General features: G+C 32.5%; 1 protein-coding gene and 1 long non-coding RNA gene across 2 annotated transcripts in view; one reads left to right on the top strand and one right to left on the bottom strand.

The window, feature by feature from the left end:
• Positions 1-26,374, top strand: part of LOC129804607 (sodium channel protein 60E) — a 198,820-nt gene that overhangs the window by 113,813 nt on the left and 58,633 nt on the right. The window lies entirely within an intron of this gene.
• The window catches only part of LOC129804608 (uncharacterized), a 1,209-nt gene continuing 890 nt past the window's right edge, over positions 26,056-26,374 (bottom strand). Inside the window, exons 2-3 of the long non-coding RNA XR_008752005.1 lie at positions 26,260-26,336; positions 26,056-26,190 (exon numbers count right to left, since the gene is read on the bottom strand). This is a non-coding gene — a long non-coding RNA (uncharacterized LOC129804608). The remainder of the gene's footprint in view (positions 26,191-26,259; positions 26,337-26,374) is intronic.

Raw genomic sequence — 26,374 nt, 5'->3', positions numbered from 1 at the left:
ACTTATCACATATTTTTTAATAAATCATATTTAAGTTAATAAAGACTATTCCGTCATTGATATTTTTTCTCTATAATTTATATTTTGAAGTTTATTAAGAACCAGAAGATAGTGAAGTTACACTAACGGCCAAAACATTAAATACACCCTTCGTAAGCTTAAATACACGTGATTTGGACCGGGAAAACGCTGTAATATCCAGTTCTATTGACCGAAATAGTTTCATATATAAACCTAAGAACAGTTTTAAACAAGATTTGAGAAAATACATGAGCTACAAAATTTATAATTTGAGGATCAGGCAAAAATTAGCTTTTTGGAAAAAAATGCAAAAGTAGCCCCACATTCTAAAACTGATCTAATCTTTTAATAATCATTTAATATAAGCTAAATACTATTAGTAAATATTATTAAGAGTCAGAAAAACTGAAAATAATACCGAGAGAATATTTTTGGTACGGATTGTGGTTGGTTTCCGGTGTGATGTGTTTTGATAGGGGTTTCTTCTTTGAATATTGAAATTTTCAGCCCAATTTTTCTACTTTTCCATATATTTTTTTATTATTTTTCAAATTTCTTCTTATTATTGTTGCAATTTCATTTCTTTTACTTCATTATTTTATTTAAATAAACATGAATAAAATCATCAAATTCAGTTTTCCTCGAAGAATTTTCCTTTAGCTTTGAAAAGCGCCTCACATATTCGAGGCATCCTGTTGATCAATTTCTACAAAATGCCTGAAGGAACTTTGCCCACATATCCTGAAATGTTTCCACCAAGATTGGAACTGATGTCGCGCCTAATCTCGAACCTTGTGGTCGAGAAAATCCAAGAGAATTGCAATGAGGCTACAATCGAGTGACTGGCGTGGCTAATGCATTCGGTTTATTGGGCGTGGGTTTTTTTCCAAGAGGATAACGATCCCAAGCATTCCTCAAAGCTTTGTAGAGGTTTTCTTCTTGAGAAAGAGAAACGCAGGGTCCTAAACTACATGCATTAGCCACCCCAATCACCCAATTGTAACCGCATCGAAATTTTCTGGAATTTTCTAGACCAGATGATTCGAGAGAAGGCGCCAACATCAGTTCCACTCTTGGTGGAAACACTTCAGGATAAGTGGGCAGAGTTCCTTCTAACATTTTGGAGAAATTGATCAACAGGATGCTCCGAATTTGTGAAGCGCTTATCAAAGTTAATAGAGGATTCTTCGAGGAGAACTGAATTTGATGATTTTATTCATTTTTATTTAAATAAAATAATGAAGTAAAAGAAATGAAATTGCAACAATAATAAGAAGAAATTTGAAAAATAATAAAAAGATATATGAAAAAGTAGAATTTGGGCTGAAAATTTCAATATTCAAAGAAGAAACCCCTATCAAAACACATCACACCGGAAACCGACCACAATCCGTACCAAAAATATTCCCTTGGTATTATTTTCAGTTTTTCTGACTCTTAATAATATTTACTAATAGTATTTAGCTTATATTAAATGATTATTAAAAGATTAGATCAGTTTTAGAATGTGGGGCTACTTTTGCATTTTTTTCCAAAAAGCTAATTTTTGCCTGATCCTCAAATTATAAATTTTGTAGCTCATGTATTTTCTCAAATCTTGTTTAAAACTGTTCTTAGGTTTATATATAAAACTATTTCAGTCAATAGAACTGGACATTACAGCGTTTTCCCGGTCCAAATCACATGTATTTAAGCTTACGAAGGGTGTATTTAATGTTTTGGCCGTTAGTGTACGTAGGATCTATAGGATCTATATATTTAAATTTCAAGTTTTGAAGAGGTTTTGGAAAAACCTTGTTAGCTTAAGGGAACTCCTTTTCACTATTTGATTACAATTAAATAATTGTCTCAAGCACAAAATCGGAAGAGTTTTCCACTGAAACTCTACTTAAGCTCTCCAGGGAAAGATAAAAAGATAATTTTTATAAGGGTCAAAGGAACACCTCTTCGAGTAGAAACCCCTATTGACACTTGTACCAAAATTTTAAAATTTATTCACCCTGTCGTCCTTTTTCTTTATTGTTGAAGGAACTTTTATCCTGATTTTTTCTTCTCTAATACTTACAAAAACAAAATACTTGCTGGATAAAATGTTCTGAATTTCAGTTAAAGGACATATTTTTTTTTTAATTTGTCTAAGAGGATCCTATCGCTTCTTCAGACATGAATCTTAAAAAGCATTATCTTCTGCAATAAGTGCTCAACATCTCCTAATTATTGTTTCACTTGGATCCTTATTGGATAGCAAAATATTTAGAAAAATTTTAATAAAATATAATTCACTACACTCAAAATTTAAAAATTAAAAGTACTTCGAATTAAGAAAGAACATGACTCAACTTCTATTAAGAAAGATTTTTGTGACTCATACTGAAACGTCTTTAAATTAAATAGACAGCGTTCTTATGTCTTCTTCATATGTTTTTATTACCTTTTATTATCACGACCTTCCAAGAGACCTGAGAAATCTCTAAACCATGTTATGGGAAATTTACCGCTCTATAACCTTGCCAAAAGATATTTTCCTCTATCTTTAAGGAAAATATGGTTTTGGAGTCATTTTCAAAGCGCTGATTTCGTAGAAGTTCTTAAAAATGCTGAGACAAATATTGATAGTCTTGTGGAAATTTTAATTTATAAGATATAGGGGGAGGTGGGGCTACTTTAAAATGATGTAATTTGAATAAACGAAATAATTGTGGATCTAAATAAAGTAATTGTAAGGACCAGCTTCATTTAGAAATAGGCGAAAAAGTCGCATAACAATCTAGCCCCACCTCCCCCTATATGGATTCGGTTTACTAAAGGATTTATATAATATTTATTATTATAGGAAAATTTATTTTCGTATAGTTTTATTGCAGACCATTTATTTCTTTTTTAATAAGAAATGTAGGGAAAAGCGCTCTACCTTCGAATGACTCAAGCTACGGACAACACATTTATTTATTTACCTAATGGATTTGATCCATGGCTCTTTTCAGGAAATTTTAGGTATTGAACTAGCTATTAAAGTATAATATTATTTAAAAAACATATTGAGAAAAGTGGATTGCTCGAAGCTTGAGGCGTCCGAAGGTACAACGCTTTCTCCTTCAGTAAATTTTTAAAAGCTATTTGGATTTTGGAATCGTTGGGTTAAAAAAAGCAGAAAGGCAAACTAGGGGCAAGATAACTTGAATGAGAAATCCATGTTAAATCTGTCTCTTTACGAAACTTTTGGAAAATACGGATATTCGTTTAGCAAGTTTAAATTATTCTGGAAGTACTTATTTAAGGTAAAGTGCCCTCAAGTCGACCGGTTCCTCAATTCGACCGGTAGAGTTATTTATTCAATTTATTTATATTTGCACTAATATTTGGCGTATGTTCTAATATTAATAGGTCAATTATTCCATAAATAAATATGAATCAGTGACAATTTTATAGAAATTCACCATTAAAACATTCAAATACTTACAACCAGTCGACTCGAGGGCACGTTACCTTATGCAAAATTTTTAAGAAGAAAACTTGATCAAAATTGTTGTCTCGTACAAGGCAAATACTTAAAAAATAGCTTAAAATTTCAATATTTTCGATTAGTAAAAAAATAAAAAAAGAACTGTAAAAAATAAATTTAGTCAGTATATAATTCAATTTTCTTATAAAAAATCTATATTTTTAGGAAAAAAAAGTGTCTTAAAAAACTTTATTTTTTCTTTTGGCAAAACTTGCATGACAATTTCACTGTTTTTCAAATCCTAAATTAAAACTCTTCAAAATCGTTTTTGGCTAATCAAATTTAACAGTGTGTCTCGTTTACTTTTCATATGTCTTCCCCAAATAATCTTCAAACTTTGTAAACTAAAGATATCTATAAAGTTTAACTAGGAAGTATGTACGTACAGTTTTCCTTATACAAGTACCACAAAAATATAATTTTTGAAGCTCTTATTGTATTTTTTTTTTAGTTGTTAAAAAATGCCCATTAGCACAATGTAGCCCCGAATATCTAATTGCCCAGGTGTCCCTGCAATTAAAAATTAAAAGAAACTTCAAAAACTTAAAATTCCACAAAATATAATTGATACGTATCACATATTGTCGCTTTAACCAGCAAGTTTCGTATAGGAAATTACTCATGTTGTGTGAGACAATGGTAATGCTGATAATGACAAACATCAACATTATTTATTTTCAATAAATAGATATGTGAAAAGAATAAAAAATATTATTTCCGTTCATGTTTAAAATATATCTGATGAACTTTAAATTTAATACCACCATTTTGCAGAAATGGATTTTTATTGTTTCTTCTTGATTTTTTTAAAATATGCACGGGTAACGTATTTAGAGCCATACAAAAAATATTATCACATAAGTTGAAAGCTCTCTTTTGACTATTCAAAGTGTAAATGACTGTGTGAATTTTAGCAAATTGGAAAGAGCTAATATTGACAAAGACTCTGCAAATTGAGTGAACTTTATGCGCTTTTCACCATTCTCATTTACATTCCATTTGAATCTGAAAAGTTTGATAATTATATTATAATTATATATCGATCATTGAAAGGTATATTATATTATTTCAGACGATAGGTTGGTGGAAAATCCACAATTTTGCGGTTAGATGAATTGATTTTCTTACCAGAAATTTCAGATTAATCCCGGCTAAAATTTCAAGTTGTATGGTGTTTGGGTTGGAATTTGTGGGAAATTTGTGGAGTAAATTAAGTAACAACTTCAACCATAATTCCACATTGCCTCCCTTCTGTAATCTTCCAGAATTCCCAGTGACTTTCTGACCGAGATGGAAATTGGTGTGCGCTCTGTGTGCCAGATTGAAAGCTCGCGGGCGTTGATAAATGCAAAAGCTTAAATCCTTCAGCAATATCCGGAGATTACAGACTGATAGTGTCAATATGTGACAGAGAATTTTCAGACCGATAGCATCATCCTCTGGGGTGATTATGAGTGGAACGATGGGAGTATAGATGGCAAATGTGGCATCAACTGCAGAGTAATGGGAATATAAGAGCTTTCCCTCCAGCATCTACCCGTCCTCCCCTCATGATGCACGGAACACAATACAAAGTACGAGCACAACGAGTCTAAATCTCATGAGACCACAAGTGCAATTTTCCATCTTTATCGATCTCTCACCCATCTTCGTCTGGAGAAATAACTTAGAATTTTATCCACATTCCAATTCAACTAATGGTAAAGTCGTAACCCGTTGCCACATTAAAGCATTGTGTTGTGTCTGTTAAAATTTGTAATGTTAAGTCTTAAACAGATAAACCAAAATATTTTGAGTAAGTAAAATGATGTTTACTTACTGTTAGAGGAGGAACTAGAAGCTTTCTTAAGAATATTAACTTTATTAATTAAAGCTTCCGTTTGACAATTACCATATTATGGCGCCTACATGCTATAAAAAGCTTCAAAAGTTTAAAGGACCAAAACACTTCGCACTTTCACGTTTTAAGTGGGACATTTAGCATCTGAATGTTTTAATATAGAAGCCCTGACACAATTATATATTTTTATATTTTAAATAATTAATATAATAATTCAAGTAGGACTTTTAAAATACAATCAGCGAAATTTAATTAAGATACTTACACAAAGTGGGTGATGTTTGTCGTGTTTAGAATCGAGATTAGAAGGGTCCCTGTCAAAATCACGAAAGCCAAAATCCCGAAAGCCAAAATCCCGAACGCCAAAATCCCGAAAGCCAAAATCCCGAATGGGCCAAAATCCAAAAAGCCAAAATCCCGAATTTTTAAAAGTGTCATATCTACTCCCACGATTGCACCCGCGCTTTTTGAAGGCAAAGGTAAATCTTCTGTGTCTTGGAAAATTATTCTAAACATTTTCCCCCATATAATTTCATCCCTTTCAGGATTTTGAACATTCGGAATTTTGGCTTTCAGGCTTTGACTTTCGGGATTTTGGCTTTCGGGATTTTGGCTGCCACCGGTTTATATCCGATCAGCCTAATTCCTTTTGTACAATAGGGGTCTGTATAACAACTTTTTCAATGGTATAGTGAACCGCGCTCACTACCATGTAGCCAAAATTTAATGTAAACGCTTCGTGGTGATAAGATCTTTGATGTGTGATCATACTGACCCCGTACATTCAGACCAACCCCCTTGAATTCTGTTCTTGTGTGTATTGTGTTCTTTCAATAAAACAACGCGTTTTGCAATGGTTTTATAAATAGGAATTTAAAGTTCTTGATTAGTCAGCGCTTTGTTCGGGTTTAAATCCATTAGAAAAACCTCTTGGTGATACTATCCAATCAAATATTTGAGGGCTACTATCAATACAATCCAACTTTAGCACTGAAACTGCTATAAAACGGGTGTGGAAGGAAATTACTGGCCCAGAAATAACACGATAATCACAAAAATCGGTTTTTGGCGGGTGATCAAGCGCCTGGCAAGTTGGCCTTTTTATATGGAGCTATTTGAAGCCAATTTCTTAAATTGATCTCGGACTCAGCTCACAGTGCTCCGAGGAAAAAATTTATTTAAACAAAAATTTAGTATATTTATCCCTCCATACGGAAAGGTATCTTATAATATGGAAAAACTTCTCACTTTTTATATATTTAGCATAACGATCACGAGTGCAGAAAAATTCCCATACGCATTTGTATGTGAAAGTAAGAAATTTGCTTCAACTTTGAAGGCCACTCGCCGGGGACTAGCTCGTAATCTATGAGAGACGAAACGTGTACATTCAAACTTTGAGCCTGGTCTGATGAAGTCACATTTCACTTCGGACCCCAAAAACTTCTATACTAAAAGAAATTTTCATAGTTCAAAATGATCAAGCATAATGTATGATCCTGAAGTCCTTGCGATCCTGAAGTCCCCACCACAGATTTAGAGCAACCTAATAGAGAGATAGGGTAATGTTCGAATGTAATAAATGGTATATTTCTGATGATATAAATATTAGAAAGATTTAAATATTTAATTTAGAATTTTGTAATGGATAATACATTGTTTTCCACCAACCGATTTTGTTTTTTTGATGATCAAAATGATTTTTTCACTAAGCAAATACAATTTTTTGCTGAACAAATTCGATTTCAGCGACTAAAGTACATTTCTACTGTTTATTTTGAACTAATAACTCACCAGTTTTGTCACATTTACAATTTAAAAATCGTAAAGAATTTTAAACAATAACTTTACAAAAAAATAAGACAGAAATCATACGCAAAAAGCTCACTCCTCTTAAATTAAGTGATTCAAAAAATATTAATCTTATGGATTAGAAAATTTAGTATCAATAAACAATTTGAGGAGTATATAATGATATCACAAAAATTATTTAAGGACTGTTCCAATATTTTGCAGTAATTCTGTGCAATTTCCCTGCTTCTATAGTCTAATACAAAGTGAAACCCAACTTTGATATCAATAAATCAACTCACAGATATTTCACTCACAGGATTTTCATTTTACAACATATTTAAGCGTGTAGCTTTTAAAAAAATATATAATGTTCAAGAATAGAGGGTGTATTAAAAAGTTAAATAAATAATAATTTACTATGTGCTGTTATCTATGAAAGAGTATTTATTTTATAAACTTTTATAAATAAAGATGTAACGTAATTTTAGCTTGATAGGTACACTTATCGAGTCAATGAAAAAAGCAAGAAAGTTTATCTCCAACAAAAGCGTTCATACCCTCAGGATAGTGTATCCATAAATCAATTCTCAACTTTTATCTCACTTTCAAAAGCTAAAACAAAAACGTAGTTAATAAGATAAAATCGTGACAAGAAAATTACATGGAAATTTGATATACTATCAGTGTGATTTGATTACAAATTACCAATGTCATTAAGATCAAGTGTTCAACAGTCACTTTCTGCATCCCGCCAAGTATGAAAAATCGATCTGTTATAAATACATTTTATATGTCAATATGTACTTATAGAAGAGGTTGGAGGCGTAAAAAAATTCTCAATATAGGTATTTGTTCAAAAAATATCATCATCATTGTCGCTGTGGCAGACACTTGAGTCTGATTAATGGCAGTCATTTACAACTTTCAACCCTGTTCCTTTTTATAATACAAGCACGCACTTTGAGTCAAAGTTTCGGTGCCAAACACCCTGCCAACCAGGAAGAAGAACCAATATTGAGTTGGCAGTAAGAGTGAAAAGTGCAATAAAAAATTATTGAAAAGGAAGTAACACTTATTCGAGCTACATCCCTTTAAGAACACTATCGACTCATTGGTCGACCTTCTGAGAGAATTTTCTGGCACGATTTAATTTCTAAAACTCTGTAGGGGAAAGTGTCCTTGCTTCGTACGATCCCAAGTTTCACAATGACTAAATTTTTCCTATATTTCTGAATAAATGTTTTCCATAGTTTATAAAATATGGGTTCGATGAATCACATTTATTGAGAAACATAGGAAAAATTAGTCATTATGAAACTCTAGGATCGTACGAAGCATGGGCACTTTCCCCTACATGGGAATTTTTATAATGTACTATTATAATTTCTTGAACATCATATACCTAGAAATTTCTGTCTATATACTACTAAAGTTCATATATAGACATATTTTTACGGTTTTAGCGTTTTTCGGTGAATGAAGTCACACAGTATCGTTATAGAAATCTGCCAAACTTAGAGGCCAAACAATTAAGGATGGTTGGATATCGAATTGAAGTTCTTAAAGGATACTTCACCATAAGGCTGTTAGAAAAAACTTGGAATTCATGACAAGCCTGATCCGGTTCTAGTCGGTTGTGAACCGGCAATGAACCGGTTATGAACCAATAATCATTTTTGTCCGAAAATCAATTTTATTACTCTTAAGCTATTTTTTTCGAGTAGGGTAAAGTGGTACAAGTTGGACAATGCAATGGTACAATTTGGACAGGGTTTTTTGTCTTGATAAATTTAGTATTTTATTTTTATTTGTATATTTTTAATGCTTTAGTTTTATAATTTGGTTCCTTGTGCTTAAAAACAAATTTTGTACTGTATTTATCAAAAAAAAGCCATGTCCAACTTGTACCGGCGAATTGTCCAACTTGTAACACTAATTTCAAATGATATCACTTTACTCTAATTTATAATTCGGTTTAAATTGCGTGTGAACCAGTAAACGATAAATGATGCTGAAGCACTTTTGAAGTATATCGTCTTATAGTCACGATTTTGTGCATTTCGCAAAGCATGGGACGTTTTACCACCTCTCTATCTATATGCATTTAAAGTTTCTTCACTATCCAAAACTCAAAAATGTATATCTTCAGTTCTAATTATTTTATTCAATTTTAATTATGTTCAGGTTAAAAGATACGTGATTGAATTCTCTACAACTTTTCTGACTATTCTAAATTGAAGGTGAAACATAGGATGAAGCTGAAGAAGATTTTCCTTAGGACTTTTTTGAAAAAAGTGCATATTATGCATTTTTCATAACGACGTGACCGAAACGAAATGATTTCAAACTTGAAGTCCTTAATCCTTTAAGGACAATTGGGCACCGGTGGCCCAAAAATGATTTTTTCCTTGTGTCATCTAAATCGCACCAGGATTTTGGCTATCGGGATTTTGATCCATTCGAGATTTTAGCTTTCCGGATTTTGACCCATTCGGGATTTTCTCTTTCCGGGATTTTGGCGTTCGGGATTTTGACCTTTTCGAGATTTTGACTTTCGGGATTTTGGCTTTCGGGATTTTGACCGGGACCCATTTCTCCCATATTTCTTTAATGAATCTGAATTAATTTTTTTCAGATAATGTATAACTTAGTACGGGAGACTGGGGCAAAAAGTCACAAAACGGATATTTTATTTTTTTTTACAATCAACCCGAGCATCTCCAAAATTTCAGATTAACACAGTTTTATACGAAATTTACCGCTCTACAACTCTGTGAAAGTCATTTTCTTCTATTTTGTAAGGAAATATATTTATCGAGCCGTTTTCTAAAAGATAATTTTGTGATCATTTTCAAAAATACTGGGGAAAATAGTATCAGGCATAAGATACTATCACATTTTGATTCGCTTTATTACGGGATTTGGTAAATTTAAGTAAAATACCTAGATTACATATTTTCATAGGAAATTTATTCTTTTACACCTTTGTAAAACACCGTTTTCTTTATTTGAGCGAGAAAAGCGCATTTTAAGCTATTTTAGAAAAAAAAAAACACAAAAGACTGCAAATCGTTTGACCAATGCAAACAACAAGCGGTGACACATATCATTGACGTTTCTTTTCACCGTGGAACATCAGAAATTGTTTCGCTTTTTTGTTACTTTTTGCTCTATACCTTTTGTTACTTTTTACCCCAAGTGGTGGTTTTTAATAAAAGGATTTCTGGAGAAAAGAATCTTTGTAAAATTCTAAAATAGATAGCGGATTCGTATTCAAAGAATCCAAATTATTTGGGAAATATTCACCAGTGCATCAAATTTAAAATAAGTTGGTAATAATTGATATCTTCTGCACGGAAAATATTTCAAAAATAGGGCTAAAAATTTCGATATTTTTTATTTTCTAAATTCCTTGTTCAAATTCTATCAAACTTACGACATTGAAGAAGACCTATGGAGGCTCTCCATGGAAAAAATTTTAAACCACTATATTATTTATCTTAGAAGATATTGAATTTTAAAATTTTCGATTTGTGACTTTTTGCCCCAGTCTCCCCTACATACTACTCTAGATATTAAAACATATTGCCATAGGTCAGATTTATGAAAGGAATATGAGAAAAAATATGGAGTGTTCGAAGGCAGAGTGTATGCGAGGCCTGAAGACCTTCCTCTATTTAGCAAAAATCAATGAAACATTAAGGAGTATTTTTAAATAGCATTGAATAGCATCCCTTTTAAAGCAGTATTTTATATTCAAGAACCATTCAGTAATAAATTATGTGATTTCAGGGATATGCTTAAAGCCAATTTAATCAAATGCGGTAATCATTTAATTTTCTGGCTAACGTTATATTTTGCTCCATATTTAATTTAAGCATCCCCCAACGAAGATAAAGTTAACCCAATTTCATTTGCGTTTATTTGCTTATATGAGTTTTATTGTTGCGGTGATTTTTCCCATGGTTTTTCTACAGCTGAACTCTCCTTAACTTTATCATGTTGCCAGCATATTGAAACTGGTGGTGTGAGAATATAAATCCTAGAAATGCTCCCAGTGAGTGGCTGAGAGTTGATGAAGAATGTTGCAAAAGGAAGGAGTAGTTTTAGGTGAAAAGGGCATGTGTCATGAAAATAAAGCCTTAGTGGTACAAAAGAGCAATTATAAGTCACTTTGGTACTTTTTCCCATATTGCACTACTTGTACTATCTCGTCTTTTTTTTTTGATGTCTCAAGAGTGCTTTAATGTTGAAGTGGAAGATGGTGGAAAGCAGCAGAGAAAGGGCAAGAAAGTGTAAAGACGAAGAAAGTTCACTCGCACATCCAAGAGCTTTCCTTTAATATATTTTTATAACAAGCACTCACATTTTATACTTGCTTTTTGATCATAAAAGCATTCAATATCGCATTTACTACAATATTTCTTACATTTCTCCCTCTTCATCTTTTTTTTTATTAATTTTATCGTGTAGAATGTAGGTGTTAGGGAGACAAGAGAGATATCATGGAATTTATGTGAGTCTTCTACTGTTGCCAAAAAAAAAATGTCCCGACCATTTTCTCGCTTCAGAATTATGAGTTTGACTGAGAGAGAGGGTGAATTTAATCAAGTAATAAAATTTCACGAGAGTATTTCTTCAATAGACGAAAAAAAAATCGCAAGACGCCAAAATAATCTCTCAATCTGATTCAGAGAACAAATTCAGTACAAATTGTAATTTTCAATTTGTACAGATTAAGACGGAATTGCTTTAAAGACTTTCTTATTGCTACTTGTACTTGAATTGTAAATAATATAGAGAAAATTCAATGTAGCATAAATGAAGGAAATAAATCAAGTTCATTGAAACCAAATCAAATATTAAATGGTCGTGCAAATTTAGATTCGATGAGATGTTTACCACAGATTGCACATGTCACACAAAGATTGCACTTTAAATGAATATTGCCATTAAATTTCAATTGTAACATCTGCACCTAAAATCGAAAACCATTTCTTATTTTGCACATTTTCACATTACATTAATAAAATCTCACATATTTTAAATAATCTCAAAATATTAGTCCCTTAAGTCGACAGTTGGACCATTAACATTCCCCCTTTCCCTCCCTCTCGAGGCGGAACTCGAAATTACAGCTGTGAGAGTCGAATCAGAGATCTCATTTGCCCAAAACCAACGGTCTTGCCTATTGCGCCACTGAGATCCCTTAATAACGTTTTTATAATTTTAAACTTTATAATTCCTAATAGCGTTTTTTTAATGTCAAAGGTCAAAAAAGCTCAAAAAAGCGCCTCGGTATTCTTGACAAGTCAGTACCCATTCCAAACCAAACTATTTTTATCCGAAATTCAATTGCACAAGGGGTGAAGAAGTGGATCTCCGAGTGAACCGTGAGTGGCGATCGACAAAATTGTTCAATCGAGAGCTAAAAATTGACAGATCGGCACAATTTGGCAAGAAATCGACAGATTGGCATGTAACTCAGCATTAATCGGCAGATTGTCACAATTTTAGCGAAGACTCGGCATATTTAAATGTCACTTCGCTCTTATGAAGTATATCGTTCGTTAAAACTCTTTGCATAACGGAACGAGATCGAGAAATCCGTGCAAAATCAGCAAATCGGCATAATTTTTACAAAAGATCGGCACTCTAGTGAAACGTGAACGGCAAAGTTATCTACCCCTTGCAATTACATGATTCGTAAGACATTTTGGCAATGTTTTGAGTGATTTTTAAATCCTTTCAAAAAATCGGTTATGAACCTATAAGTAATTTTTATCTAAAAAGCAATTCCATTACTCTTGAAACTATTTCATAGGAACTTTAGAGTGATTAATAAATCGGTTCAAATCCATTGAGAACTCGCAAAGTGTAAATGATGCGAAAGTACTTTTAAGGTACAACATTTAAGTCACGAGTTCGAACACTTCGCAAGGCTTAGGACACTTTGCCATCCCTCTTTTGTTAAAGATATTAAGTAATAAGGTAAAAATAGTAATTTTGAACAAACAACTTAAACTTACAATAACTTGATTAATGGTGATATTACAATCAGAAATGAACATGTTCGTTTAGCACTTTACTGTTCTGAAGTCCTTTTGCATTATTAACTCATCTTCGTATTGCTTCCTGTCTCGAATATTTTATAAAGTCCTCGCTGTGTTCTAAAACCATCAAAGGGTTGTGACAGGAACCAAAATAAAGAAAAGTGGATTAATGTAGAAGCACTATAGAACAGTAAAGTGCTAAAAAACACATGAAAAAAAGAGAAAGCCTTTTCCTGAACATTTTTTAACACATGACAATTTGGTGGTTTAAGACACACCAAGAACTGGGAAAAACAGTCAAGACAGAAACCAAGTCGATAATGCAGAAGCACTTGAAAACAGTCATGTGCTAAAAAATGTTCAGGAGAAAGATTTCACCTTTTCATTTTTCTTTTGGAATATCACCATAAAAATCAATTAAATAATATTCAGAAATACTCCACAATTGTATTATTACTAAATAATAAAAAATTGGTTTGTCCGAAATTCTAAAATTAACCGTATTTGCAATAAAAAATTAAAATTAAATGAATTTCCATCAAAACAGTTTAAAAAAAAATTTGAGAATCTGAGAAGTGATTTTGCTAACCAAAAAGGCTGCGACTTTTTGGTCAGTAAAAAATAAAATTTGGTCAGTAAAAAATAAAATTTGGTCACTAAAAGATCAAATGTGGTCAGTAAAAAATAAAATACGGTCAGTAAAAAATAAAATATGGTCAGTAAAAAATAAAGAATCTGGTCAGTAAAAAATCAAATTTTATCAGCGTATATTTTGGTCAGTAAAAAATCAAATTTGGTCAGTAAAAAAATCAAATTTGGTCAGTATAAAATAAAATTTGGTCTGTAAAAAATCAAATTCGGTCGGATAAAAGTCAAAGTTGGTCGGTAAAAGGTTAAAATTGGGCAGTAAAAAATCAAATTTGGTCAGTGAAAAATCAAAATTGATCAGTAAAAAATGAAATTTGATCGGTAAAATATAAAAAATGGTCAGTAAAAAATAAAGAACCTGGTCAGTAAAAAATCAAATTTTCTATACTTCGGGAAGTTATCTGTATCGCCTGTTGAGGCAAAGGGAAATTTTCCGTGCTTTGGGAAGTAATTTGTATCGCCTGTTGAGGCAACGGGAAATATTCTGTACTATGGAAAGTTATCATTAATTTAAGTTTAATTTTTGTATAAAATTAAGGAAAGACGAAATATGAAATACGAAATGGTAAAATACGAAATGTACTAAAATACGAAGTTTCCGCAATACGAAATGTGCAATACTTTTTATCCGGATATGAAAAGTTTTAACTTTTATTGATTTCCTTTTAGTTTTTATTGAATAAATTATTATTCACTGATCATATTTAATTTTCCACTGATTAAATTTTACATTATACTGATTTAAAAAAAAAATACTGACCAAATTTGACTTTTCTCCGACCGAATTTGATTTTTGATTGATAGAATTTTTTATTTTATACTGACCAAATTTTATTTATTACTGACTATATTTTATATTTTACTGACCAAATTTTATTTTTTACTGACTAAATTTTATTTTTTACTGATCAAATTTGACTTGTCACCGACCAAATTTTATTTTTTACTGACCAAATTTAATTTTTTCCGATTTTTTTTAAAAAGTTTTTTACTGATCATATTTAATTTTTTACTGGCTAAAAAGATTTTGCCCACAAAGAAAAGCCGATAACACAGAAGCACATGTAAACAGTAAAATGCTTACAGTTTTGCTTAGTTAAACTTAGTTGCTTAGTTTTGCTTATGTAAACAGTAAAGTAAATTTTCAAATTGTGTCCATGTAATAAAATACGAAATGTCTACGACATTTCCATGAAATTTCCGTGTAAAACACTTTTTGAGGATCTTTTTGAAATTCCAACGAAATCATGATAATAGGCTTCGTAACGTCCTACTTATCTGTTGATATTTTCGCAACAGGATACATTTCAATCTTGAAATCAACCGCAAAAGACACATCACAAGCGCAAAGAAAAAGATGTATGGAAGTATAAATCCTATTTAATGAAATATTCATGAAAATCGTAATTCCTTTTTCTCTCTCCTGAATCCTATATTATATTGGAAAAATAAACAGAGCTGCTTCACTGAATTATTTCCCTCGTATTTTCACCTCGCAGACAAATATTACACAAATATCCCAATTCTATGTTATTCCACACCATGTCAATTTGTGCCTCCTTCCAATCACAAAAATCAATACCTTTCCACATTTCACCTGATTTCCAGAATTTTTTTTCAAGTACTGCACCCGGTTTCTGGATTATTGGAAAATTTACGATATGCATATACATAGCATGGTATTTTGTGCAATTGAGGGAAAAGTATCCTCATATTTCATTTCAGTGCACTTTTGGGGCTCTCAGCTGTGTCGATTTTTCACTCTGTTCTCTCCGCAAATTTTCATCAATGTGGAATCCTGTGGCTATGTGGCTTTCTAATTGGTGCTTTGATCCGTAAATTTGTCGCAGGAAGGGAAAACATTTGGTGGCTCTCTTTTTTTTGTGTTTCCTTGAACTATTTTATTGCTAAAAAACACGCAATTTGTGCAAATAAAATACATTTGAAATTTTTCCGATACCTATAGCAGCTGCTGTTAAAACGTGTAATTAAATGTGTTCATTCGTGTTTTAACTGGGGTTTTAAACTTTTTCAAAAAAATAAACATTAAAACGGTTATTTAATTGTAAAATTGTATAAGACAACACAATGCTAGAATCAGTAAATATTTTTCCAAATTATTTTTTTCCCAAAACATAATCCAAAACGTTCATACAGGTTCCAAATAGTTATGAGAACCTGCAATGGTTATTATTTTCTGCAATTCAAAAATAGAAAATAATCATATTTAAAAAAAAAATAAAATTCTGGATTGTCTGAAGAGTTTCCGCTTACCGTATTTCATTAAGATATTCAGCAGTAACAGCTGTAAGAAATAGCTGCCGACATATTCCATAGAGACCAAACAGTAAGAGATATTAATTTGCGGTTTCAATTACGCTCTGCTCCTACGTGAACATTCTTTCGAGGCGATTCTTTCATTTTCATCAACACCATACACAATACTAAACGATAAATAATATAATAATAATAATAATAATAATGCATATATTTAAATCACAAAAATAGGGTCACCCCTCTTACAATTGTGATTGAAGAACATAAGTAATGAAAAATACAATTCAGAATAAAAAAAAGAATCTTAATAAGAAAAAGAAAGAAAAGGAAAAAAAGATGAGTAGAAAAATAAGAAACATAGAAGCTTCTAAAGTTCAGCCAGAAAGAATTCACGGATAGCATCCGCGAAATTCCGACTACCACACGGAAGAGAATTAAAAATAGTGATGCCTATCAAAATCAATTCATATCGAAAGAATTTAAATTTTTTATCAATAAAAATCTTTTTTTTTTAATATAGTCAGTTTTTAATACATTTTTAAAGATTATATGTACAACCTTAGATTTCATCTCAGAATTCAGGTAGGGGGAAGTGCCCATGCTTGATACGATCCAAGCTTAATAAAAACTATTTTTTTCCTATGTTAATCAATAGTTATGACTCAAAGCAATATATTTCAATAGGTGATGCTAAGCCTCACATTTCCTAAAAAAATAGGATCCTAGCTCTTTTTTCCTAGTTTCAGGATGCACAAATCAAAAATAGGTTCAAAACCGTAATTTCGATACATGATATATCATAATTATTTCTTAATTAATGTCGCTGTTCAGGAAAACTACTATCATAGGCACATAGAGGGGTCATCAGTACTAATGTTTATGTAAAAATATTTTTACTTGGGGACACTGTTTTTGTGGAAGGTGACAAATTGATAAATTCTACCTGTGTCAATCCTATATTTTAAGAAGGGTCCATGAATGATAATTTAAATGTGGCAACTCTATCATTAGATGTGGTTCTTTCATAATTACACCTATTGTAAACCTCCAATTTTATCGACAATTGACATAACCTTCAACCCTGTTCCCTGAATTTTAAGATTGCAGAGTGACATTTTCATGGACTCAAAGTGAAAAAATGGTTTTCGCTAGTGCCCTAATGTTATAAAAACATGACTTAGAAAAATTACATAAAAGTGATTTTAAAACTAATAACCAGTCGTACAAACTATTCAGGCAGATAAATTAGAGTTCCGTCTAGATATTGATGTTCAATTTTTTGTATCCGGTGAAATTTTTACAGTGAAAATACGCCTCCGAATGGTCGAATCAGTCATTATACAGGAAGGCCCCGGACCCAACTTGTATAAAAATCGCTACTGTACTTTCATTTTCTTCTTGAAGAAAATCTAAGGATTTCCAGGAACTATTTGAGGTTGGGTTATGAACCTTACAAGTGAGACATTTTTTTGTCATAGTAGAATAATCGCTTCGGTTTGTGTGTTATTCAGAAAATAATCACAAACCTTGGACATCATTTTGCAGTATCAAGCATGGGAACTTTCCCCTAGTTGTCTCACGATGTCTTTAACTATATAGAGAATTTACTTCCATCTTTTATAATGAAATTCATGGACTGTAAAAAATTGAAGTACAATGTCCGCTCTCTAATCCGGATCGGCGTGATCCGGACGAGTTCTCGATGGTTACATTTAAAACAATTTTGAGGTTATGCATACATGTGTATTCAGCAATGAAAATGAATTATCCTGTGATGTTTTCGTTTAATAAATGAAGTATAATAGCATAGAATTCTCTAATTATGTCTTTTTAATCTTCTTTGAAACTTTTTTCTAATTCTACAAAAAAAAAACTTGTATTATATTTTCGAGACGTTGAACAAATTAAAAAGTCCATCCGGATAACGAAGCAGTCCTGTCATATTGTCTCCCGATCATCCGAATGACAAAGCGGGCACTGTAGTTTTTAAAATTATTAGTAGCTTTATTTAGTATTTAGTTTTCAAAAAATAATAATAATAAAATCTTACCATTTAAACCAAGCCATTTGCAAAAATGTTTCAAAATTTCTCAATTTTTCTGTTGTTAAGTATATTTTACTGTTTTAATTCTTTATAAATATATTGTATGATCACCAGTTTAATAGTCTACTTCTGACTGTATTCTGACTGTAATTTTTACTGACAATTTTACTCAATAAAATCTATTGAGATAGCAGTATTATAAACCCTTCATTTTTGGTCTTTTCACCAATTCTTTGCGAAAGAAAAAGTATCACAGGTTTCCGCCGGTTCATCTATCTGTCAATTCATCTGTCTGTCCGTTTTACCAAATCTAAAGATCAAATGGTCAGAGTTAGCACCATGATGGGACCTACAGGGGGGCCTCTCTATCAGTCGATCCAAGAATCATCAATGTGACTTTCATTTTCACTTTATTCTCCTCCCCTTTCTCTCCAAAACCATGATTTTACAAAAATATCGTTAAATCCATTAAATCACTTCTTCTCAGTGAGCACATAATGCTAACTGATTTCAATTCAACTAAAAACATATGTATTTTCAGCTAAATTCTGATAACCTTAAAATCCTTAAAACAAGACTCACAAGGTAGTGCCATTTCCATATATTTGGTGAGCACTTTTTGTTCGAGAACTGCTGACCAGTCAGCATATTTTTGCTGATCAACTCAGTTACAGTAGAACCCCGATATAGGCCATCGCTCTATAGTCCACAATTTATCGACAGATGATTTCAAAACACTGATTTTAAGTTAGGTTATGTTTTTTAGTACGCGACATGCAATGTTGTCATAATTATTTTAATATTTTTGGCAAACTTTATTGAGTAGTTGTGATAATTGTGATCCATAATGAAGAGAGCGAGGGCAAGTACCACCATCGCAAAGAAAGTTAAAGTCGTCGAGCAATTTCAATACTAAAAGTTGTTGATAATTTTAAAAAATGACATGGACTATAGTGCGACCCAAGTGTCAAATCTGGAACCAAATATGGACTATAGCGAGGCTCTACTGTACAAACCTTTACGATCTTATTTGTGGATTATACGATTTACGAGCATTGGGTTCCCAATAGGAATTCTCAAACATCTACATCAGCAGTTGGAGCAATTCTCGTCAAAAATTGCCCTTTTTTAAGAAAATTGCTTAGTGCTGTAGAGAGAAACGCCAAAATTCTATCAAAAATACAATTTTTGAAGAAAATTACTCTTAAGGTGTCTACACATTGAAAACAATTTTCGTCAAAAATTGCTTTTTTGAAGGAAATTGGCTGCAGTGCTATAGGCAGAAACGTCAAAATTCTGTCAAAAATGCAATTTTTGACAAAAATTGCTTCCAATGTGTAGAGGCCTTTAATGTGTAAAATCCTTAAAGAACTTTATTAATATAGGTAAATAAGCCGAGAATAGAGTCTAATTCATAAGATTTGGCATTGTTAGAAACCTGAGAACTGTTCAATATGCTAATTCTTTCATAAAATGAAGTTTAAAAGTGCACTATCCTATGAAACCCTCCATCATGTCATGTAAACCTAGTTTTGTACGACATAAAATATCCATATAAGTAAACTTCTAAATTTCTTCCAGGAATTATTCTATTTTCTTAGTCTTATAAAATATATGTTACTTCAGAAACTTCAAGGAAAGTTGCACAAACAAAAAGAATATTGTTTATTTTGTGCGTAGAAAATTAACATTTTGCGACAGTGTATTACATATTTAAACAATTTCTTGCTATTTTCCACCACTAAACCTCATATTATACATAATTTTTCCGCATTATTGTAATCATAAAAGCCGTGAATATGCTGGCAGAATGGAGACACTTTCGCATTGATTAGAATAGTAATGCGGTTAATGAGGGCCCCTCGTTTAGCTCCAAGCGAACAGAGTGAAAATGGAGAGGAAATGACGTCGACCGAGCCATAGACTATACTTACATTTTCATATGACGCATCATCCAATGAAAATTTAATACATTTTGTATATTACGCGCTTTTTGTTGCCTCTGAATATGCGTTACAGCTGTGGTAAAATGTGAAAGGCGAATAAATACAATGTTCTGAAACTTACTTTGAGATAGAATCCTTGTATTTTTCTTCTAGTGCAAAAGTGCTAAAAAGCTCTTTCTGTCTCCAATATGCTTTTTAGTTTTCGCGATAGAGAAACCGAGGGAGGATATTGCCTTTCAGTGACGTCGACGCTTTCCTTTCAGTACCCACTCATAGCACACATCAAGCATTAAGCTCACTTTTATACTTTTTTAAGATTCTCCACTTCCGAAGTATGCCAAAGTATTTCTGAAACAGAAAAAAAGTATGGCAATTCCTCTCAACTTTGCGGTATGTTCGAACTTTTGACTTTGATGCTGTATGAAAAATTGTTTTATTGCTTCTATGGAAAGTTGTTTAATGAAATATAAAAGGATTGTTCTAAGTAAAAACCAACCAAAGACCTTTCAAATAAATCCACACTCGATACTTTTTTATTAATAAAAGAGACGATAAGTTTCAATTACATATCTTTTTTTTTTAATGCTTTTTAGTTTTAATCTTAATGTTTCATTTGAACTGTAGAACATGAAACAGTATTCTCTGTATTATGCAAATTTTTCCTCTAACTTTCTAATAGCCAATTAATCCCTCGCCAGGATTAACGTAAGAAAAATCACATTTACTGCGCTAATAAAATTTTTATTTATTTAAAATTGCTTGTTAAACGCTGGAAATGTGTGATTTTTTATTAGTGCCTTGACACGTTGTTAGTGGGTTAATCCTCGGCGTAAACTTATCAAAATTTTGTCGGTATAATATTCACGCTTTTCAAACTATTTAATTGTGCTAAAATCTAAATCTTAGAAAGGACTAGACTAGTTAGTAATTGGATGGATATTTTTAGTACGACTCATTAGTACTGAAAGGGTTAACGATCATTGGAAGTCTTGGAGGTTTATTGAAAATTTGAAAAAATTGTTTTGAATATGCTCCCTAAGATATTTCAGTTATAATATTTTCATACAAATCGCCTTCCGGCAGGAGTACATTAAGTTCTTTGAATATCCGGAGATATCTGAGCAGTGGCGGATATGGGGGGTAGCAAGACCGGTGGCCGGGCCCCTACCTCGAAGGGCCTCCTGAACAGTTAATTTAAATATTTTTGTAAGTTTTTTTTTTTATTTTATTCATTCAGCCCCTTTTGTATTACTGCTGTAAAAGTTAGAATTTGCTAATCGATTCTGATTAAACACTAAATAGGAGCTTAGCGAATGATGGGCACGAAGGAGTGGGAGGGGTCGTTGTCTTCCTTATTACGATATTCAAAAAATTCGATAAATTGAAGTATAAAACCAAAACTAATTCAAGAATAATTTTGGGAAGGTGTTCTCGTCTTTGCAAATAATTCGTAATCATAAAAAATTAAGTGGAATATGATGAATTTTAAACAGAAAGTGTGTTTAAATCTTACCAAGGAGTTTAAAAAAAATTTAAAAATTGAAGTAGATTTTGATTTCTTTCCTTATATCAAAAAGAGCTAATATTTGTTTATTTTAAAACTAATGAAAATTATTTATCTGACTAAACCACTTTAAATCATCAAAATCAAGAAAAAACTCTTTTTTTTTCAAGAACATCGTTCTTAAACTTAAAATTCAATTTCCGCCACTAGAACACTACACATACTCAAACCCATGAAACGTTTTTGTACACCGCTTATCTAAATCTGTCGAAAGCGGCGAAGATATGGGTGGAATAAAGACAGAATTTTTCGAAAGAACAGTTCCTAAGTGGATTTGTTTTTCATAAAGGTCCTTATAAAGATTTTATTGATTTTAAATAAGATCACATTCATAAAAATTGGGCATTTTTACTAATTTTCCCGAAAGCTCTTGTTCTTTGCGTCCGAAAAACAATTTCTTTTGTGAATAATTGTAATTGTATAATTTACCCCCCCTCTTGTCCCCTTAATAAAATCCTGACTACACATACACACCCACACTCAATTTCGGGCTTAAGCCATTCCTTACCATGGTATTATACATCATACGCAAATTGAGTGATTTTACATTATTTATTTCTAGGCAATTGATATTCGAATTTCTGTCGGGAATGGATCTTTAGTTACTTTAGTCCTTCAATTACTTGGAAAAAATAGCCCGACAGAGATGGAAATACATTTTGTTGTTCTTTTCTGGCTTCGCGGAAAGTCATGCAAAATTTTTGCTCAAAATGGCGGACGGAAAATTCGACATCCCGTCGAATTTGTTAAAATTGACCTCCATCCTCTTTCCTGATTTGAATTCTAGTTGCCAATTTGTTTTCTTAGATAGTTACTTTATCTAAATCAATAGAGTTTGTAATAAATTAATGTACAGAATTTAAATTCAGTGACCGTTAAGACGCGTGTTTGAGGGCGGATCCCCGCGCCCCCATAATGGATAATTTTTTTTTCTTTTCAAAAAACTCATCTATTAATCTCTAGGAAACTAATCCCAAAATATGAATATTCTATCTCAAGTATTTCTGGTACATTGAGTATGAATGGGTTAATGCACATTTTCGGGAACGACAAAGCGCGTGAAATGGCATTATGCATCGAGAAAATTTGCATACCCATAGAAGATTTCTTTTGAATAAAATCGGCTGTAGGACGAATTTCGAGTGAAGTAAAAGTATACTTAGTCAGAACAAAAAGATTCAATTTATTTTGACCAGAATTTTTCAATTATTTGTTAGAATATTTAAAAGTTTACTAAAGTTTAATATTTAATCAGTTAAAAGTTTAATATTTAATCAGCGACATATACGATCAGTGATTCGGAGTTGTCTGCCGTTTTCTCCGATGAGATCGGTTGTGAAGTCGGCGGCAGACGCAAATTGGAGATTGGAAAAATAAATATTATTATATTATTATTATTAATAAAGGAAATTAAAGTCTTATTTTGAAAAATAAGCTGTCTTCAAATTTCCCGCGTCACAAAATAGTATTATACTTTCAGGCGTATTTTTTTAAAATAATTTCACAAATTGACTCCTAATCGTAGGCAAACTACACTCAGTCCCGGCACTAAGTCCTTCGGGATTATGCACCTGATGGAATTATGCAAATACAATTATGGAAGTTTGCCTACCATTGGGAGCAAGGCAGAGCATTCACATACATTTTCCGTACAAAAATGTGGTATATTTTTTCTTTAGTTTTTTTTTTTTAGTTTTTTTTATAAAACCAAATGCAATCATTTTAAAACTTTTACCGAATGAAAGAGTATCTAATGTTATATTATTAGCACAAAATTTATAATGATTGCACGAGGATAATAGGTCCAAGAACCTTTATGAAAAAGACGTAAAATTCGCAATTTTTTGAATTCTTCTGAAAAATTTTCTACTGTAACACCAGTAAAATTTTAAATTCAATAAAAATATATTCTCTATATATATATATGTGGCTACCATTTCGTCTTATATTTATTTTTGTGAGATCTAAAGCTTAAAAATTATTTTAAAAAAAATTAAGAAAAATATACCATTTGAGAATTAAAATGCTCCATCCGTTAGTTAATCATCCTAGATTGGGAGTGAATTTATGAACTCATTTTTGAAATACGCCTGAATGTATACTAATCGACGTGGGAAATTTGAAAACATTTTGCTACTTTTTCAGAATAAAACTTTGATTCCTTTTATTAACTCTTTCCGGACCACAACATATCCAGCGAACGAATTTCAGTAAAACCGTAAAACTCACTTTATTGTAAGTCTTAGTGGTCAAATATGATACTTTTATAAAGAAAGAATTTTCTCCGCCTCTGGGAAATTGGAAAACTCATGGGAACTCTCGTCCCCTAAAGAAAGCAAACGATACAAACTTGGACAAACTTCAATTTTCCAAAAGCCAATAATATCAATGTTGTGAATCATTTTTGCGTGTCAAATGACTCCTTTACAATATTGATCACTAAAACAAGAAGAATTATTGACCAGTATCTTGTGGGATGTCCAGGAAGTGCTAAAAAGGACACCCAGCTCCTGCTTGCCAACAGATTCCTCAAAATATTTCACAGAATAACACTTTAACACACATTTCTCTCAACAGGATGTTATTGCAGACACATTAAGCTTTCTCAAGAGCCAAAAAAAACACTTCCTGGATAATCAGAATTCACCAAAATCTGGAAGAATAGGAAAAACTTCCCCGAAAGCAATCTCCTTCGCTGCCAAATGTCAAAATTATCGGCCATATTGACAAAAATTTCGCTCCCGCTTGAATTTTCTTACGAGGTTGGTGTCAAAAAGCAAATGGCGGACATTGGCGGGATAACCTTACATTTGACCTCTAGATTTTTGGGGACGAGAGTACCCATCAACTTTGAACAAGTTTTTTGAAAATTTATGAAAAAATTGTTTTTCGAATTTATGTAATCTGTAATTGTTAGTTATCATACTTATTGGACCCGAGAGGTTTTTCCTTATTCGGGTCTAGAAATATGAAAAAAGTCACAATATGTGCAAGGAAGCAGAAAATCGAAAATTCACGATTTTTGACCAAGAATATCTTAGCTCAGGAGTTAATTGGGATCCTGCAAAAAATATCCTAGATTTGGACATCCTTATAGTTTGTAATTATCCAGAAGAATCGGAATTTTATCGATTCTAAATAGTCTAAAAAAATTCTTTTTTCCATGGGTACCCAGAGTCCCAAAGGAGACGAAAGAGTAGGTAATTTTTTTTAAATATTCTATCTATTTGTTAATGCATTTCTATGAAACAGTTGAATCTTTTTGTATGAACAGCTTTTACTCCGCGCGAAATTCGTTCTACGGTCAATTTATTCAAATGAAAGCCCCTGCGGGTATGCAAATTTTCTCGATGCGTAATGCCATTTCGCGCGTTTTTTTTCGGTCCTGAAAATGCCGAAAATGTGCATAATATCGGGACGAGTGTCATTTGTGCATAATTCCGTCAGGTTCATGATCCCGAAGGACTTAATGCCGGGACTGAGTGTATTAATCACGGCGTTTCCGTAACTTATTCCAAAGGACCTCTCCTGTGAGTATGCAATTTTTCTGTGTCACTGGAGTGAATTCGCGGGCTTTTTTCGGTCCCGAAAACTTCTTTGAAAGCGGAATTCCCGACGTGTAGAGCAGAGCATCTTTATTAATCCTGCGAATGATGGTCACCTGAATCATAAGACAAGATGTAGCACCTCCCGCGTTCCCAATTTTCTTCTCAGTATTCTAGGGTTCTCCTTAACCATTCCCTGACTGGGCCTTTCACCCTGTATCCGCCACTGTATCTGAGGATATTCTGCAAACGAGAAATGCGCAACATGAGCTCCCCTCGAAAATTGTGAAATAACCCTTCGAAAGCCGTGGAGAGCGTGAAATCCAATTCTCAGGGGAGAATGGCCGAATAGGATGGTAGGAGTTAATTAGTCTGCCACAGAATTTTTAAATCCCTCCGGACGTTCTGCCTTTCCCACTAACTTGAGGGATGGGGCACAAATTCCCGTGTAATGCAAATGATGAGGGTGTCGAAGAATTCCCAGGGAAAGCATAGGACAGAGTAGCACAAAATGCCGATCAGATGAGAGTCTCAAGAGGAGGATTGGATTGTGATTTATGAGTGTTGTCCTGGAAATCACTTGATTACGCCCCAATTTATTGGATACACGAAATATACCAAAATCTATTTCCCATTCCATTTATGCGGAGCATCTAGAAACGAAGGAAAATTAAGTGATTCCGCCTCGACGAGACCCAATAGCCCCGTACAATAGAAGGTATCGTGGAGAATAATAATCCCAAATCATCGTCAATCTCATCATTAATAGGGCCCCCACAAATATTCAGACAATTTTGTAAATGGATAAAATAAAAAGACGCTTTTCTTATGTCCGGATAGAAGACTATCGATTTATTTTCATCAGCAAGTTTTTTTTCGTGACAAGTCTCCCCTTCGGCGACGTCATCTTCTGCCATTCGTCATCCCCTGTCCGGAACACATGGAACAGAGAAAATCTGAAAAAGATTGTGAAAGGAATGTTAAGCACCTCATTTAGCATGAAATAGTCACATTTTAGGGCTTACCTCATGGAGATTTACTTGGACCTCGCACGCATCTTTCTGCGCTTACGCTTCAGCCTTCGCATACGCTTCTTCCTCCACTGGAAAAGAACAAAAAGAGCCTCAATAAATTTTCCGG

The sequence above is a fragment of the Phlebotomus papatasi genome, chromosome 2, assembly GCF_024763615.1.
Source record: "Phlebotomus papatasi isolate M1 chromosome 2, Ppap_2.1, whole genome shotgun sequence".
NCBI lineage: Eukaryota > Metazoa > Arthropoda > Insecta > Diptera > Psychodidae > Phlebotomus > Phlebotomus papatasi.
The sequence above is the reverse complement of the archived record's forward strand: the minus strand, read 5'-3'. Positions and strand labels throughout refer to the sequence as shown.